We start from the raw sequence: 16,430 nt of genomic DNA, 5'->3' as shown, positions 1-16,430 counted from the left end.
AGATTGGTTTCTGGTGAGACCTGATTTTTTGTTGCAGGCAGCCACTTTCTTGTGACCTTTCCTCAGTGCACTAGTAGAAAGACAGAGAGAGAGACAACTGGAATTTCTTCTTTTTCTTATAAGGACCTCAGTCCTGGTAGATTAGGGCCCCACCTTTATGAACTCATTTACCTTAATTACCTCCTTAAAGGCTCTCCCTCCAAATACAGTCACATTTGGTGTGGGGTTTCAGCATATAGATTTGGGAGAGACACAATCAAGTCCATAACAATATGTATCTATTTTCCTCTCTATATTTCTGTATAATTTTTTTTTTTGGTATGGAACATGTACTCCTGCTTAATCAGAAAAGAAAAAGTCATTTTTTTTTAAAAGAGATGCTATTGCCTAGATTGAGCAAAACCAGTTACACAGAACCTTTACCAAATTTCATCTGAATAACATCTATTGTTCCATGTTCCATATTTATTGCATATTTATTGTTTGTCCTGAGTCCCTCCCTCTGTGTTGAAGGAGGAATTAGGACTAGGAATGGTAAGGATATTTTGAGCTAGGGCTGACTGTTGAGTGCTTGAGAGGATTCCAGCATTCATTCCAGCATTCCTGAGATGACCCCCTCAAGGGCACTTGATTATGTTGATATGTGTTTTCATCCTATTCCAAATCCCCCAGGATCTATTTTCAATGTTAGCTTAACAGAAGCCTGTAGTAAATCCAGTTAATTCACCAAGACCCAGGAGGGCTGAGGATGGTGGTTGGAATATTCTGAGCTATCCTTAAGGGAGGATGCTTTTGGCAATTTTATATTTGAGACTTGCCTCCCCTCCTATGAAGTAATAAGCTTCTAATTGGAGAGTCAGCTGTCAGATTAATAGAAAAATGCATCCTGCTCAATCACATCCATGATCATGAGCATGATTTTTGGAGCTCAATTGCTTGGAATTTGGTCCCAGCTCTGTTGTTTATCATGTGAGTGACACTGGGAAAATTTTTAACCTCTTAGTACCTCAGTTTCTTCATCAGTAAAATGAGGATATAATATTTCTTACATGATAGGGTGGTTGTGAGGATTAAATGAGTTAATGCTTGATAAGAGTGTTTGCTAGCACATAAGCACATTTTAATGTAATTTGATAAATAAATAACTGGATGGTGATAACCTCTAATCCAGTAAGATCAGAAATCCCCCAGACTTCCTGTCTGATTATCCTCCCCGGAGTCTCTGACCATTGTTGATGTGAACATAGAGTTGCACCCACACCCTGCACCCCTTTCCTGGAAACAGGATGAAATTTGCCAGTTTCATGAATTGTTAGAGCTGAGGATCCTAGAGCTTCCCTTCAGCCACTTCCTTTTGTACATAGAGAAACAGACCTGGGGGGCCTCAGTCATTTGCTCAGCTCCACACAGCTGGTTTATGGCAGGGCTACAGCCAGTGCACTGGTTCCAAATACACTTTTGTTAAGTTGAAATTATTTTTTTCTTCTGCATAAATATCTGATATAGTTGAGCATGCATGTCATTTGGTAAGAGGATAGAATCATGAATAAGCCTCTTCTAAGTAAATAGATTACATTCATTAGCATGCTTTCATATTGCAAATTATCTAATCATTATAAGCATTGAAAACAGTGCTAAATGTAAAATGTGAACTGTATTGTTGGTGAATTTTGTCATAGGGTAGTTAAAAATATTTCCCTCTTTTAGTCTTTTATTTACCTTCTCACTTCTTTTCTTCCATTCCTTGGAATATGGCCAAATAGCCATATTGGCTATATTCCAACATCTATTTTTTAGTAATATTAAGTTTTTAAAAATCCACTATGTCTAATTCAATATAATGAAACTATATAATAAATGATAAAACTAACCATAAAATTATAAAACCAGCTCCATGTCATTGACATTTGGTGGCTTCCATTTTAGGGTATTGAATATGAGTCTATAATATACCCCTTTATTTTTCTTTTCTGATTTGTTGCCAAAAGACATGGACTCAAGGTGGAAATTATGTGATCAGATGCATGAATATTTTTATAGACAGAAAGATAGTTTGCTGGACATTTGTCCCACTGGCACTGCCACCAGCAGTTTGTGAGTGTACTGTTTCACCCTCCTCTTCTCAGCCTCGAGTATCTCACAGATTTACTCACAAACAAGTGTCTTGTACCAGGAAGGGTTCATCAAGGTGATGACAAATCAGCGTTGAGTGTTACATGGAATGGTTTCCCAGGTTGGAAAATTTCCCTGTTTAATTTTATACTGGGTTAGCAAAACCTATAGAGACTATAGCGCTTTGTATAACAGGTATTCAGTTATACAAACTTTATATATATATATATATAATCTCCTATAAGATCCTGACCTATAATGGGAGGCTATAGTATCTCTACCGTACTGTAGAAAAGGAAAGTAGAAAAGAGGAAAACAAAAAGAAAAGCAAGGAGGGAAATTATGGAAGAGATGCTGTCAATTCCCTGAAGAGGAGATGAGAAACCTCTCCCACAGGGACAGGGTCACCACCCTACTGAGGATGTCCAGGTCTATTCCTAAACCCTGACTTTGAATCTCCTTCCTCTCTCCCTCTCCCCACCCACTATCCCGCTGGCTCTGACTCCTCTCCACTTCCTCTTGCCCTGGACAGACTTGTGGTCTCAGCTCTGCCTATTTACCGGGTCAGGCATGTTGCAAAATCCCCAACCTCACAGGGGATCAAAGATTAAATGCATGTGGGCCCTGCCTTTCTGGAATGTGAAGTATGATAGGAAAAAGAGAGGTGGATTTTCTGGGTTAGCTATTCTGAAACTTCCCAGAAGAAGCATGGAGATTGGACTGTGAGAATTAGGGAGAATTTGGACAATGTTTTGTCCCCAGATTTCTAGGATCTTTCATGCCCTCCAGATCCATGTTGCCCTAGTCACCAACCCAGGTACTCCAGAGAGCTGAATGTGCCGGGAGGTGTGTATGAGGTTAAAAAATTTATCAGACATTATTTCCTCCTTGATTTGGAAAATAGTTTCCATATTTTCTGTCTCAGCAAGGTGAAATGAATTTTTAAGTCAGTGTTCTCTCACCCTGCACATAACTTAACTCAAAGTGGATCAAAGACCCGGGAATTAGACCAGAAACCCTGCACTTGCTAGAAGAAAATGTAGGCCCAACACTCCAACATGTAGGCTCAGGAACTGACTTCCTTAACAAGACTCCTAAAGTGCAGGAAGTCAAGTAAAAAATTAATAAATCAAATTAAAAACTTCCTCATAGCCAAGGAAATAATCAAGAGTGTAAAGACAGAGCCTGCACAATGGGAGAATATCTTTGCCACTGGCTTGTCAAAATAGGGTGTTAATTTCCAGGATATGCACAGAACTCAAAAAATTTGACACCCCAAAAAACAAAAAATAAAAACCAATACTCAAAACCCAATCAATAAATGGGCAAAGGAACTGAGCAGACACTTCACAGAAAAGGAAATATGAATGGTCAACAAATATATGAAAAAATGTTCAACATCCCTAGCAATTAGAGAAATGCAAATTAAATTATACTGAGATTTCATCTCATTCTAGTCAAAATGACAATTGTCAAGAATACAAGTAACAATAAGTGTTGGCAAGGATGTGGGGGAAAAGGGTACATTCATATATTGTTTGTGGTCTGCAAATTAGTACAACCATTCTGGAAAACAGTATGGAGATTCTTAAAAAAACTAGGAATGGAAGCACCATTTGACCCAGCAATCCCACTCCTCAGTATCTATCCAAAGGATTTAAAATCAGCATACTACAGTGACAAAGCCACATCAATGTTTATAGCTGCTCAATTCATAGCGAGCTATGGAGCCAACTTAGATGCCCTTCAACAGATGAAAAGATAAAGAAAATGTGGTATATATACACAATGGAATATTATTCAGCTCTGAAGATTCATGGCTTTATGGCTTTTGCTGGTAAATTGATGGGACTGGAGAGTATCATGCTAAGTGAAATAAGCAAGTCCCCAAAAGTCAAAGATCGAATGTTTTCTCTGATATATGGTAGCTAATTCAAAATGGAAGTGGTGGGGGGAATAGAAGTAAGATCAGAGAAGTAGACAAAGGAAAATAAAAGGAAGGGAGGAGAGATGGGATAGGGAAAGTCAATGGAATGAATCTGACCTAACTTTCCTATGTACATATATGAATATGCCACAGTGAATCTCACCATTACGTACATCCACAAGACACTAATTAAAAAAATTACCAAGATAAATAGATCAGTAGAGTAGAGGGAAGGGAACAGGGTGGAATGGAGGGAGGAAAAGGGGAAATAGTAGGGACTGAAATAGATAAAATTATATTCCATATTTTATAATTATATCATAGTATATTGTCATGTATAACTAAAAAGAACCAATAAAAAAAAAACAGAGGAAAAAAAAAGGTCACTTTGCTCCAACTGGGTCAGGCAGGACTGGGGCCACCAGTGTGGTACTTGGACGTTAAGAAGATGGGAGGTGATTGGATTCGCCCAGCTGGTGCCTTATTGATCTTGGCTTATGCTTTATGGATCACTGTCTGTGCTGGCCCAGCTGGTAGATTTCAATTAGCATTCCTGGGAGAAGGAGCGCTGGCCTTTCTTGTAATATGAGGAGAATGCAGGCACAACTAAGGATGTTAGGTGACGAGGGTCCAAAGGCCAATCACACTGCCTTGTCAAAAAAGAATGCACTTTGCTGATTTTAAATGTATGAGACTTGGATCATTTACAGTCTTTTTTTAGTCAACATTTTTATTGCTGTGACCAAAAGACCTGACAAGAACAACACAGGGGAGGAAAAGTTCATTTGAAGCTCACGGTTTATGGTGAACTCCATTGCATTGGGCACAAGATGGGTAGAACATCAAGGCTGAAGGACATGGCAGAGGGAAACAGCTTTGGACATGACCACCAGGCAGGACAGAGAGAGAGAGAGAGAGCGCGGTGCTTACCAGGGACAAAGTATGGATCCCAAAGGCACGCCCTCAGCAACTCTTCTCCCACAGCCACTCCCCACCTGCGAATAGTTACTTCCCAGTTAATTCACATCAGTGGGTTAATGCACGGATTAGGTTAAGACTCTCAGTCATTTCACCTCTAAAATTTCCAGTATCAACCTATATTCTAGTGTTTTAGGGAACACCTTACATCTAAACCTCAACACATCCTCTCTTTAGGTGTGATCTCTGCCTAACCTTCCCACACCAACCCAGGCCTCCTCTGTCATTTCCCTTTTCTTAACTGCAGAGTTCCGTTAGCCCAAGTATGTTATAGTTGATTCGTTCACCATTTCCCCTACACTTACCAGGCAGGCTGGAGATGATAGGATTAGACAAATGTCACCCGGTGAGGTAGTGCCAGAGGGAGAATCTCAAACCTCGGAAGATTGGGAATGTTTCAGAATGTATGTTTAATATCAGTGTCTCAGAATACTTGTCATTGCTCTATTATTAGGGCCCAATATGGATATACGCATTTATCTGCCACTTTTCCCACTTCTACTTATGGCGGTGATGAAGTTGGCAGCCCCTCACAACACAAAGAGACAAAAGGACATCTGGTGAGGAGACCTCACCCAAAGCCAAATGAACTGTCGGCCTTAAGGAAGCCAGGCTGGCTGTGATGGAGCTCTCCTCAGAGCACTGGGCCTGTGTTTAGGGCTTTTGTGTTTAGGGATTGAGCATGGCCTTTCCCATGACAACCAGGAGCTCTGGATATGAGTAGCACTCCTTACAGGACATGGGTTTGGGGCGCACCAGTCTGGCTAGTGATGCACTTGCCTTTTCTGTACTCCCCATCTACTGATCTAAACCCCTCCCCCATCCCTCCATTTGAGAAAACAGTGGATGGTCTATAAATTGAGCCAGTGCCTAATGGTTCTAAGTAGTAATATTTGTTCAGAATAAAATCAAACTAGAAGGAGAGGTGCTGCTTGAACCTACTGTAGGATCTGACTGTCCACCAGTCTCCTCTGGAGTTGGAAGGGACTTTGAATACTCAGAGAATCATCTTGCAAGCTATTATTTTACTATGGCTTGAAATATGTAGATCCAAGAACTCCCTTTTTAAAAAATGAGTTCCCTTTTGGGGATCTCACTAATCTGTCACTGTAGTAATTCTGTATTCCTTGGAATCGCTTTTTAATAACTATGTGAATGAAGGAATCATTCAGTTGTGACTCCTGAGTGTGACACTCTTCACAGACCATTCCCATCTCCCTAGGGTGGTTGTGCATTTGCAACTGAGCAAGACCATTGGAAGAAGTCAGGGGAGAGCTTCATATGCTGGGGTTTAAGATCAATCCTGAAGTCTCAGTGGCTCACCTCATAGGCTTTATGACTCATTCATGTAAAGTTCCATCTAGGTTGGGTGGCTCTCCTTAATCTTGTAGCTACATCAGCTACCACGCAGATTTCAAGGTCATTACTGAAATGGAAGAAGGGATTGAGGGGACATACTGACTTTTAGCTCTTTCCACTTAGAAAAGTCACACAGTCCATGAGACTGAACTAGCTGCAAGGCCCCAATATAACTGCAAGGGAGAAAAGGAGAGGAGGAACATTTCGTGAGCACTAGCCCACTGCACCTGCGGCACGATTCTCGCCCCAAGATGGTTACAACTTGGAAGGTAAAAGCAGTTCATTTTGTTCTAAGAGTGTCTCAAGGTTTGGAAATAGCAGGAGCTCTTAATGGCTTCTACATTGTGTTTTTCCTGGAATAACAGGACTGTGCTTCCCTCTGGAGGTCATGCAGACCGGTGCACTGGCTCCTACTGGTGCATCTCAGCTAGGAGGTGACTCATGGTGTCTATCTCATCCACTTCTCTGCCCACCCCTTGAGTTGCATGTGGACCAAGCATGTATGATGGATTATAAAAATGTTCACAGCTAATCTCCTCCCTTGCATCTTGGCTATGGTGACTTGCTTTGAACCATAGAATGTGAAAGAAGTGACATTGCTCCAGATCTGAACACAGGCCTCAGGGGGCCTTGCTCACTGCAGCTTCCTGAACATCCCAGTCCACCCCTTTGCCTTAGTCAACACTGGGCTGAGTCCCAGAAGACGGGGTGACCTGCTGAATTTCAGCTCACTCCTGAAGGATCTCCACCGAGTCCAGAGCCACCTGAAAGCAGAACTGTGAGTTTATAAAATGGTCAGTGTTTTAACCCACTGAGTTCTGAAGGTGGTTTGTAACAACACAGTGGCCAACTGACACGCCAGGGGTCCCTGTGTTCCCAATGTATGTACCAGTGTCACTGTCTTGTAATGACATAATTTAGGTAAATATTATTTAAGAGGATGACATATGAATGTGAAAATAAAAGTGATTCCTATGAAAACTAAATTGAATGAATTGCAAAGATTCGATAAGAATATGTTTCTTTAAAATGCTGTCAAATAAGGAGTGGGTGAGGCATATGCAAAAAATGGAGGGAAAGTCATAAAATATCTAGATTACTTCCTAAATGTCTTTTAGTTTCAGTCCATGTTAACAAAATGAAACTAGACACCATAATCGAAATGAGTTATGAGAGTAAGACAGAGGCTGCTGAACAAAGAGCAAGAGTTTGATGGCTTAAATAAGATGGAACGTTATTTGTTTGTTTCGCTAGGTAGGAGTCCAAGGTGAGTAGTCAGTATTCTGAGTCCGAGGGGTGTTCCGTTTCTTATAATCACTCACGAATCCGGGGGAATTTTGTTTTAAATCATTTTGATCTGTAGGCTCACAGGGGTCTTGTTGTTATCTAAGTGGTTGAAAATGTTATCCTGGGTTCTAGAACCAGGAAAGAAAAGAAAGCATAGAGGAGCCATCCCCTTATCTTGAGGCACTGGTCCGGAGCTGGCGCACAGCACTTGCTGTTGACCAGGCTCAGCCATGTGACCTCACAGAACCCAGGGGGAGACTAGGGAATGTGAGGTATTGGAGTAGAAATGCCACACTATAATCTTTTTGCTGCAGAGAGGGTGTTATGGTTTGGATAGGAGGTCTCCTCTGAAAGCTCTTGTGTGAGACAATGCAGGAATGTTCAGAGGTGAAACAATCGGATTATGAGAGTTGTGACTTAACCAGTGGATTAATTTATTCGATGGATTCATAATTTCAATGGATTAATGAGTGGTAACTGTAGGCAGGTAAGGCATGGCTGGAGGAAGTAGGTCCCTGGGAGCGTGTGCTTGGGGATTATATCATCCCTGGATCCTTGCATTCAGGCTCTCTCTGCTTCCTGGCTGTCGTGAACCCAGCAGCTTTCCTCCACTCTTTCACCATGTGCTCTGCCTCATCTTGGGCCCACAGCAATGAAGTCACTGTGAGTGGACTAGACCTCTGCAACTATGAGCCAAAATAAACTTTCCCTTCTCTAAGTGGTTCTTGTCAGGTCTTTTGATCACAGCTAGGAAAAGCTGACTAAAGCAGAGGGAGAGAATGGATTTGGGTGAAGAGCCCATAGCCTCCAACAGAATGATGCATTACGCATCTGCAAGGAAACCAGTGGGAAGTTTGAATTACCCAGAGGAGAGGACAAGGTGAGTGGATGTCCATTTCTGTGGTTTAAATTAAAATAACATGTTTATGATAGGCTGCATTCGTTTTTGTGACGTGTAGTTTTGATTTCTTAAAATTGACCAGTTATAGTAGTTCTGCTTGTGACAGACACGAGGGCCTTTCTTCTTTCTTTCTCTTGGTTTTTCAGTACTTCTCGATAATATTTTCCTTTCGGTTTTTGGATTTAGGGGATCAAGACTATGACAGACACTCAAGTGCCTACCTGAGTAGCACTCAAGTGCTTTTCTGAAGCGGCCTCCTGTGTTTACAAGAAGATGCAGCCTTGGCTCAGTGCTTGGGATACTGCCTAAGAGATCCATCAGGAAGAAAAGAAATGTCTAATTTTATCCTTGAAAAGATTAAAACAAAATATGAAGACAGGGTGTTTTTCAAGTCTGATTTTGCATCCTCCCCATTTCTGATAAACAGCAAGAATAACTCCATTATCCTGGGTGCTGGCGACAAGACAGCATGGTTTCTGGACTCATGTTGAATTGTTAGAAGTCCTTGTCAGAGCTGCTCTCTGTAAATGGTCTGAGTTTGGCCTTCTGCACCAAGAAGAGTCACTGGAAAATCTCGAAGAAATAGAGGCTGGCCTTTAATTGAGCACATTCCAGTTGAAGTCCCATGGTCTGAGGACAGCTTCCTCTCATGGTTCCTGAGCCCAGAAGATTCCAGTCCTGGTTGCACCCCCATCCAGGATGCACTGTATCCTGTTGTCTTGTGTGCTTCTTCAGGAATCTTTAGCCTCATCATTTCACCTTCTTCTAGCCTCCAAGCTATGTAGCTATGTTTCTCTCATCTACATTAGTGTGCCTAATTCAAAGAATTCTAAAATAAGAACATTGTTGAGCTTGAGAGAAAGTCTTATTTTCTTCCTTTTGTCTGTATGAATTTTCTAAAAACTTGAAAAAGTTAAACTTTAAAAGTAATAATGTTGAGAGGCTAAATAGATACACAGCAACAGGATATTGCAGATACTTTACAACTTGGCGGTGTGTGAGAAAGCTGGGTTTTGGAGTGTCAGCTTCCTGATATTGTCCCATATCTGCTTGGTACTGATTTGGGAGATACTATTTATTAAATGCAGATTTTTTTTCTTTTTTATTCATTAAATAAGGAAAAAAATATGCTCTGCTGCAGGAAGCTAGGAGTTCAAAGTTGCAGGAAGCTACTTGCTACCTTTTAAGTGTGGGTTTGGGTAATGGAAATCCTGACAGCTCCTCTTTTTGAATGCCTACTATGTGTAAGATACTGAACTAAAAGCTTTACGTGTATTATTTCATTCAACCTCTGCAACAATCCTATGATCATTGTGTCCAGTTACAGAACAAGTGAATAAGTGCCCAGAGAGGTTAAATGACTTTCCTAACATTACCCAGCTATCAAATCCAGTGACTGATATTGGAATCCAGTTTTCTTTTATTACAGAATAGAGTGAAAGGTTCAGTGTTGATTCCAGAAAATCAAGAAGCATTCCACTGAAGCATTCCTGGAAGAAAGGTTGTTGGTACTACTCATTATGGTCAATGCTTGATATGCATGCAAAATAAAATAAAGGCAAACATACTCTCTGATACTGTGGCTGAGAGGCTGCACTTGCTTCCCAGTGGCAGGCAGCACACTCCCACTCTTGTAGCATAAGTTTCTTCTCCGGCTCTGTTTGCAGGAGCTGGATGGCAGCTGTGCCCTAGGCAGATGTTTTCCATAGAAGTTTCCATGATGGTACTTCCTCCACGTAGATCATGCCAGAGGCCCACTTTGTCAGCTCATTCTCCAGCCTGAAACTCACTTGGGACGCATCACTTCCGGATCTCTATGTGACCCTAGGGTTTAGGAATGTCAGTTGTTTTTTCCTGTTCTTTCTGGAAACTCTTGTTTTAAATCAGAGAGGAAAAAGCTATTCAGGTGCTCATAAGATTTATTAAAAGTACCATTTGTCTTTGGCAAATACTTGCATATGATGAAGTCCTGCTTAGAACACTTAGAACACTTCACAATCCCAAGTGTGCAGGGCTGAGGGGGAGGAGGCCAAGGCCTGAGGCAGGTAGGAGAGAGACATGTGATTCCCAAATGTGGAGGCCCCCCTTGTAGCAGTCTGCACTTCCTCCTCTGTGGCATTAAAATTGCAGTTTCTCTTGTCTGTCTTTCCCTCTGGACTGTAATCCCTTGAGGGTAGGGCCTGATACTTGCCAGGGAACTAATAGATATTTGAATGAATGAACCAATGAATAAGAGCTTTGATCTCCAACTGATTATATATATAACTGATATATATATATATATAATCAGTTTTCTTTTATTACAAAAGAAAACTTTATTTTAAGCACTTAAAAATATATTTATTGCTTAAATATATATATTATATTGCTTAAAACTCACTTTCATTCTCTCCTCTAGAAAAGATTGTTTTTTTAGGAGAATGCCATTTGATTTGATAGTGACATGTCCAGAGCTGTACTTTCATGTTTTGCTTTAATAAGGTTTTCACTCTTGACTACACATTATAATCACTTGAGGATTTTTTTAAAATAGTGGAGTCGATATTCTACCCCTTCTCCCCTGGGTTTCTAACTTAATCGGCCTTAGGTGGAGCTGCTAGAAATCAGCATTTTTAAAGAAAATTTCCTTGGTGTTTTACTGAGCAACCAGGGTTGAAAGCCACTGCCTCATGTTTACCTGGAACAATTAGTTCCTTATGGCTGATGTAGCCTGTAGATGGATCGCATCCTGCAGAAAATGAGCCTTGGAGGAAAATATATTGACCTGCAAACATTTACCCAAAGACAGAAAGCAAGGGTATTTTCTAGAAGACCCACTAGGGTTCAGATACCTGTTAGGACATCAGCCTGCATTAAACTGTTTTAGCATCTCCCACATCAACCCTCTCCTTCCAATGGTCCAGCTAAGAGTTCATCTGACCAACCCCAGAGGAGTTAACTGTATAGAAATAACTTCCTAGAAGATATGGCAGTATTGAAGACACTAGGGTTTAGGAATAAATGTGAAGTCTCTCTTGGGAAGAGAATTCTGAATAGTGTTAAAAAACTAGGAAGCCTGAAAAGTCATGTGTATGTAGTCAGTGGAACAAGAAGCAAGATAATGTTACCTGTGCTTATTTAATTTTTTTAACTTGTCAATGGACCTTAATTTAATTTATTTATATGCAGTGCTGAGAATTAACCCAGTACCTCACACATGCTAGCAAGTGCTCTACCATGGAGCTACAACTCCAGCCCTGCTTTTGCTATTATAATAAAGGCTTAAAGTTTTCTAGCTTCACTGATTTCTGAGGCTGTGTGCACCTGGCATGGAATGTGTGCATAAGACCATACAGGTCAGCTTCCTTTTTGCTGAATGCTGGGAGAGAGCAGGAAGTAAAGAGGCCAACTATAATTTTCTTTTGCTGTTTAATCTCTGTTCTCAGCATATCTGTTTCCAACTTGCCATTTTCCTTTTCTTTAACGGTCTAAAAAATGGATTTGGCCTCAAGCCTTTGTCCTATGTCCTTTAAAGGAAAAATAAAAATGATGTGTTTGGATGCTCCCATCCTGAAGTTTCTGGAAACAGGCACACAATGTGCTTTTCCAGGATAATTTGCAAACAAATGGACCTTTACAGACACTAAGCTGTCTCCCCTACATGAGTTTTGATAGTTTTATCTGCAGGAGTTTTGATTAATTGGTGTCAAGAACTGTGGAAGTTCTGAGACTTTGCCTGACTTAGACTTTGTCCTCTGTTAAGTTAATAAATAAGCCTGTCACAGTTTCATAGATGCTGGCACAGGACTGGATACTCCTGTGTGAGAGACAGTGACTTCATTCCGGATAGCATTGGCTATATCTGGTGCCAGGGTGACCTAAACAGGGCCAGGTAATACCTAAGTGGGCAGTGGGCAGGATTATAGGAAAGAACCGCAGAGCTTATCAAGCCTTGGACTTTTACCTTGGGGCCAAGCAAGTTGGCTTTGTGCTCTGTTGGGGTGGCATGTTCTCTATCTTCCAAGGCTGTTCACTCAATAAAAATCCTTGAAAAGATCACCTGGAACAAGGACACTCAGTGCTTCTACTTTTTTTTAAAAAAATACTTTTTAGTTATAGATGGACACAATATCTTTATTAATTTTTATGTGGTGCTGAGGATTGAACCCAGTACATCACACATGGGAGGCGGGTGCTCTACCACTGAGCCACAACCCCAGCCCAGTGCTTCTACTTTTGTGATGCATAGAAACACTGGCCTCTCACAGAGAATTATCTCTTTCAAAGTCCGTCAGAAATGACACAGAGTGCTCCTGGAAGTGTGGATAAACTTGAACACGGAGGGAGACACTGGACTTTATGAAATTCCTAAATCCCTTCTCAAATAGAAGTGAGTACATAGTTTCCTCATGTATCAGTGAGCATTTACTATCTAACAAACACCCCATGGATTAGTGGTGCTCAACCTCCACTGCTCCTGGTTCTGTTGCTCTGCTGGGTGGTCCTCCTGGCTCAGCAGTCTCTGTTGCAGTTGACTGGGTTCTTGCGTGCATCACCTGGTGGTTCTGGTCAGCTAACCAGGACCACAGAGGCAACTGATCAAGTATCTGCAGACTGGCCAGCATTTGGCCACCCAGCAGACTGGCCCAGGCATCTCCATATGTCAACAGTCTTGGGGTCTAAGGAGCACCAAGAGAACAAACTCTCTTGTGTGAATGCTTTTTCAGCCCCTGCATTGAATCTACTAAAGCTCTATAGCAAAGCAGGAATTCAAGGGTGGAAACAGACTCTACCCCTTGAGGGAGAAGAAGCTAAGACGACTTTTAAGTAATCTTCCACATCCAGATCACAATGGACTGCATTACCTTAGCATAAGATTTACACACTGGAAAATTCCACATCTCCATGTACATATGTATACACACGTACATATCCATACACCATATTCTGCACACATGTACAAGTGCATTTACACATCAAGAATTCCTGCAGAGTAATTCAGACAAAGGAAAATTTGAAATACAGGAAAATTGAAGTCAATAATCTTGGAAACTGGCATGACTTCACATTGCTCTTTTTGGATACCATTAGAAATTGGGCACCCACACAACTTTGGGTATGAATCAGAATTGTGTACACTGCTACATATCTTAGACACAAAACACCTTATCAATTCCTGGGAAGCTTTTTTGGCTCTTCTTCTGAGCCCTCCAAATACTTCAACTCCTTCCAATACCTCATATTGCATTAAAGTGGAAAAACGTTCCTTTCATTTAATATTAGATGTAAACTTGAAATATAAAATATACCTGGGAGAGTTATGAAAATGAGCAGCATGTTCACACCAAGAAGACAGTGACAGATGACTCCGTGTCTTTTTCAGATGTTGATGAGATATGGGGATGTCTTTATGGAGGACTCTGTGCACAGATGCATCCACTAATTCTTGTAGAGATGGAAGCTGAGAGATGGCAGAAGGCTAAATAGGCACTGATGCTTGGCAGCTGAGTTGACAGCCCAAGTGACCTGCAACCCAGAAGCTTCAGGAAGTTCTGCGGACACACACTTTTTTCAGTCTTTCTTCATAAAACAATTAAAGTCATATATTTGGGCAATTGAATCCTTGCTATTATAATGAGTTTATGTCAGATTTGTTTGAATTTAAAAGGGAAATTGGCAAAGAATATAGTTTTTCCTTTTCAGGAAACTCTCGGAGGTAGATATAAATAAATAAACAAATGCTGATGTAGGACTTTTGGGCAGAGCCATCCCAGGATTTCCTCAGGGGACAGGAAGAGGGTTGAAGTCTTAAAAATGTATTTTTAGGGAAAAATAAGCCCAAGCCAGCTGGGCTTGGCCATCAACTCTCATAGAGGCAGAATCTGTGTTTGTAACGTGATAAGTGTCATAGGCTGCCACCTTCTGACTGTAGTATGAGACAGCCCATCAGAAGGTGTGCTGTGAACCACAGGCCCCATATCCACGTGGGATTGTATGGTTGGATTAAAGAGCCTTGGGACATCATGGGGAAGTATTTTCACAATTGGGAACTTCTGGATGGGTGAACATATTGAGGTACTGGGAGAATGTCCAGAGAGGACCTGGGGACTGTCTCCATGCCTGGCCTTGTGCAGCTTCTCCGTTTGGCTGTTCTGAGTCATATCCTTTAGGATAAACCAGTGAATATAAGAAATGAAAAATCAAATTTAAAACAGATTTTTAAAATCCTAAAAGATGTTTTAAAAGTTTAAATGCTGAAGCATGTAGAAGGGTGTCGGTTATCATTTGAGAGTCAAGTCCAGGAGAGCTCTTCAGAAGGAGAAAGAATGGGGCTAGGAGAGCCTCTGCTACAATGCTCTGAAGTCGGAGGTCAGTTAGTGGTCTCGGGACTTTTAACAGAAGGATTGTACATGATAGTCCTTATACTTTTTGGAGGCGACTCATGCTGAAGTGTTAGGTAAAGGCTTAAGTCCTATTTCAATTTATTTAAACTGTCATTTTATCAGAAGTGTAATCTGGGTGATACCAAATCCTGTGTTCTCCCAAGCCAGCTTTGTGACTCCTAATGTGGTCAAAGGGCCAACTGTGTGTTTGTATATGTATTTTATATATGCTTTTTTATGTCAACATGGTATTTGTGTCAACATGTTATTTATTTACAAATGGCATTTGTATGCATACATTGGGTGTGTGTGTGTTTGGTAGGTTTTGGCCAATGTAGGTATTTGCTTCCTGTCCAGGATGCCAGCTATAGCATCCTATGTCTACCAATTTGAGGCTAAGCTGAGCCATGGGTTTCTAAGTTTGGTGAGCCCATTGACACTGCTCCTCAGGTCTAGGATTAGCCCAGGATCCTGTGAATAATGGTGGTGACCCTGGGAACAATGGTCCAGTGGCTCCACCAGTCTCTATGTCCTTCCTGTCTGTGTTCTGGAAGATCATACCCACCAGTCCTGTGTCTTCTTTATCAGCTTGCCAGAGACTGACCAAGTAAGTTCTTCAATTGTAGATTAAGTCTATGAAGAATTCTTATTGGTCAACATGTCTCAGCCTTCTACGATAGAGATTTATTTATAACTCATAGGGACTGAAATCCAGTCAAAGAAATTGAGTGATCTAAGAGACTTGTTTCTTCAGATAGGTAACCCAGACAATACCTGTACTATTGCCTAGGATTTATGTAGTGCTCTTCCTTCAAGGAGCTCTATGTGCTTTTAAAGTAACCTATTTATCTTCAAGCACCCCGGAGACAGCTTACAGTCAACACCATGTTCTTCTGCACGAGGAAGCAAAGCAGAGATATTGTCTGAAATCACAGGAGGCCAACAATGGACCTGGGATGAGCAACCAGAATTCTGCACACCAGGCCAATATACACATTATCAGGTGTATATTTAACGTGGCTCCCTCTTGAATGGGATTGACAAATATATGAATGGCCCTGGGTGCTGTCAGGCCCTTGCTAACTGGTCATGGTGTTTTTTCCCGTTGAGCCACTTTGTTGACCCAGAATCCTTCCCCCAAAGTGCTCTGCAAGCAGTTGCTCAGTCAGTGTTGGCATGAAGATTGGATTTTCTCCACCGTTTGTTATCAAAAGTTGGGCTGAAATGCTAGGCTGGCCATGTCTTCTACCTAAAGCATCTGCATCAAAATCCCAATGTGGCCAGTGACAGGTGTCATTATTCTGACCTGATCTGAAAATGCTATAAAGTTAGCTGTCGTTGATTTCACATTAAAAACTGATGTGGAAAATAGGAGGATATAGGACTGTTCCGCAAAGGAGTGAGGGGCCCCTCTGGAGCAAGACTTTGTTGCTACTTTATATAAAGGAGTATCAGGACTGAGCTGACAGCTGTTGCCTGGACCAGTCAGTGCAGAGTTTTTATA

At 41.3% G+C, this 16,430-nt stretch overlaps 1 long non-coding RNA gene across 1 annotated transcript in view; it reads left to right on the top strand.

Annotated features, from left to right (window-relative positions):
* Positions 1-10,513, top strand: part of LOC144365157 (uncharacterized) — a 30,583-nt gene extending 20,070 nt beyond the window's left edge. Inside the window, exons 2-3 of the long non-coding RNA XR_013423398.1 lie at positions 6,500-8,543; positions 8,751-10,513. This is a non-coding gene — a long non-coding RNA (uncharacterized LOC144365157). The remainder of the gene's footprint in view (positions 1-6,499; positions 8,544-8,750) is intronic.
* The last annotated feature ends 5,917 nt before the right edge of the window (positions 10,514-16,430 follow it).

This window comes from Ictidomys tridecemlineatus, chromosome 1 (assembly GCF_052094955.1).
Source record: "Ictidomys tridecemlineatus isolate mIctTri1 chromosome 1, mIctTri1.hap1, whole genome shotgun sequence".
Lineage (NCBI taxonomy): Eukaryota > Metazoa > Chordata > Mammalia > Rodentia > Sciuridae > Ictidomys > Ictidomys tridecemlineatus.
Note: the sequence above shows the minus strand (reverse complement) of the source record. Positions and strands in the feature narration are given on the sequence as shown.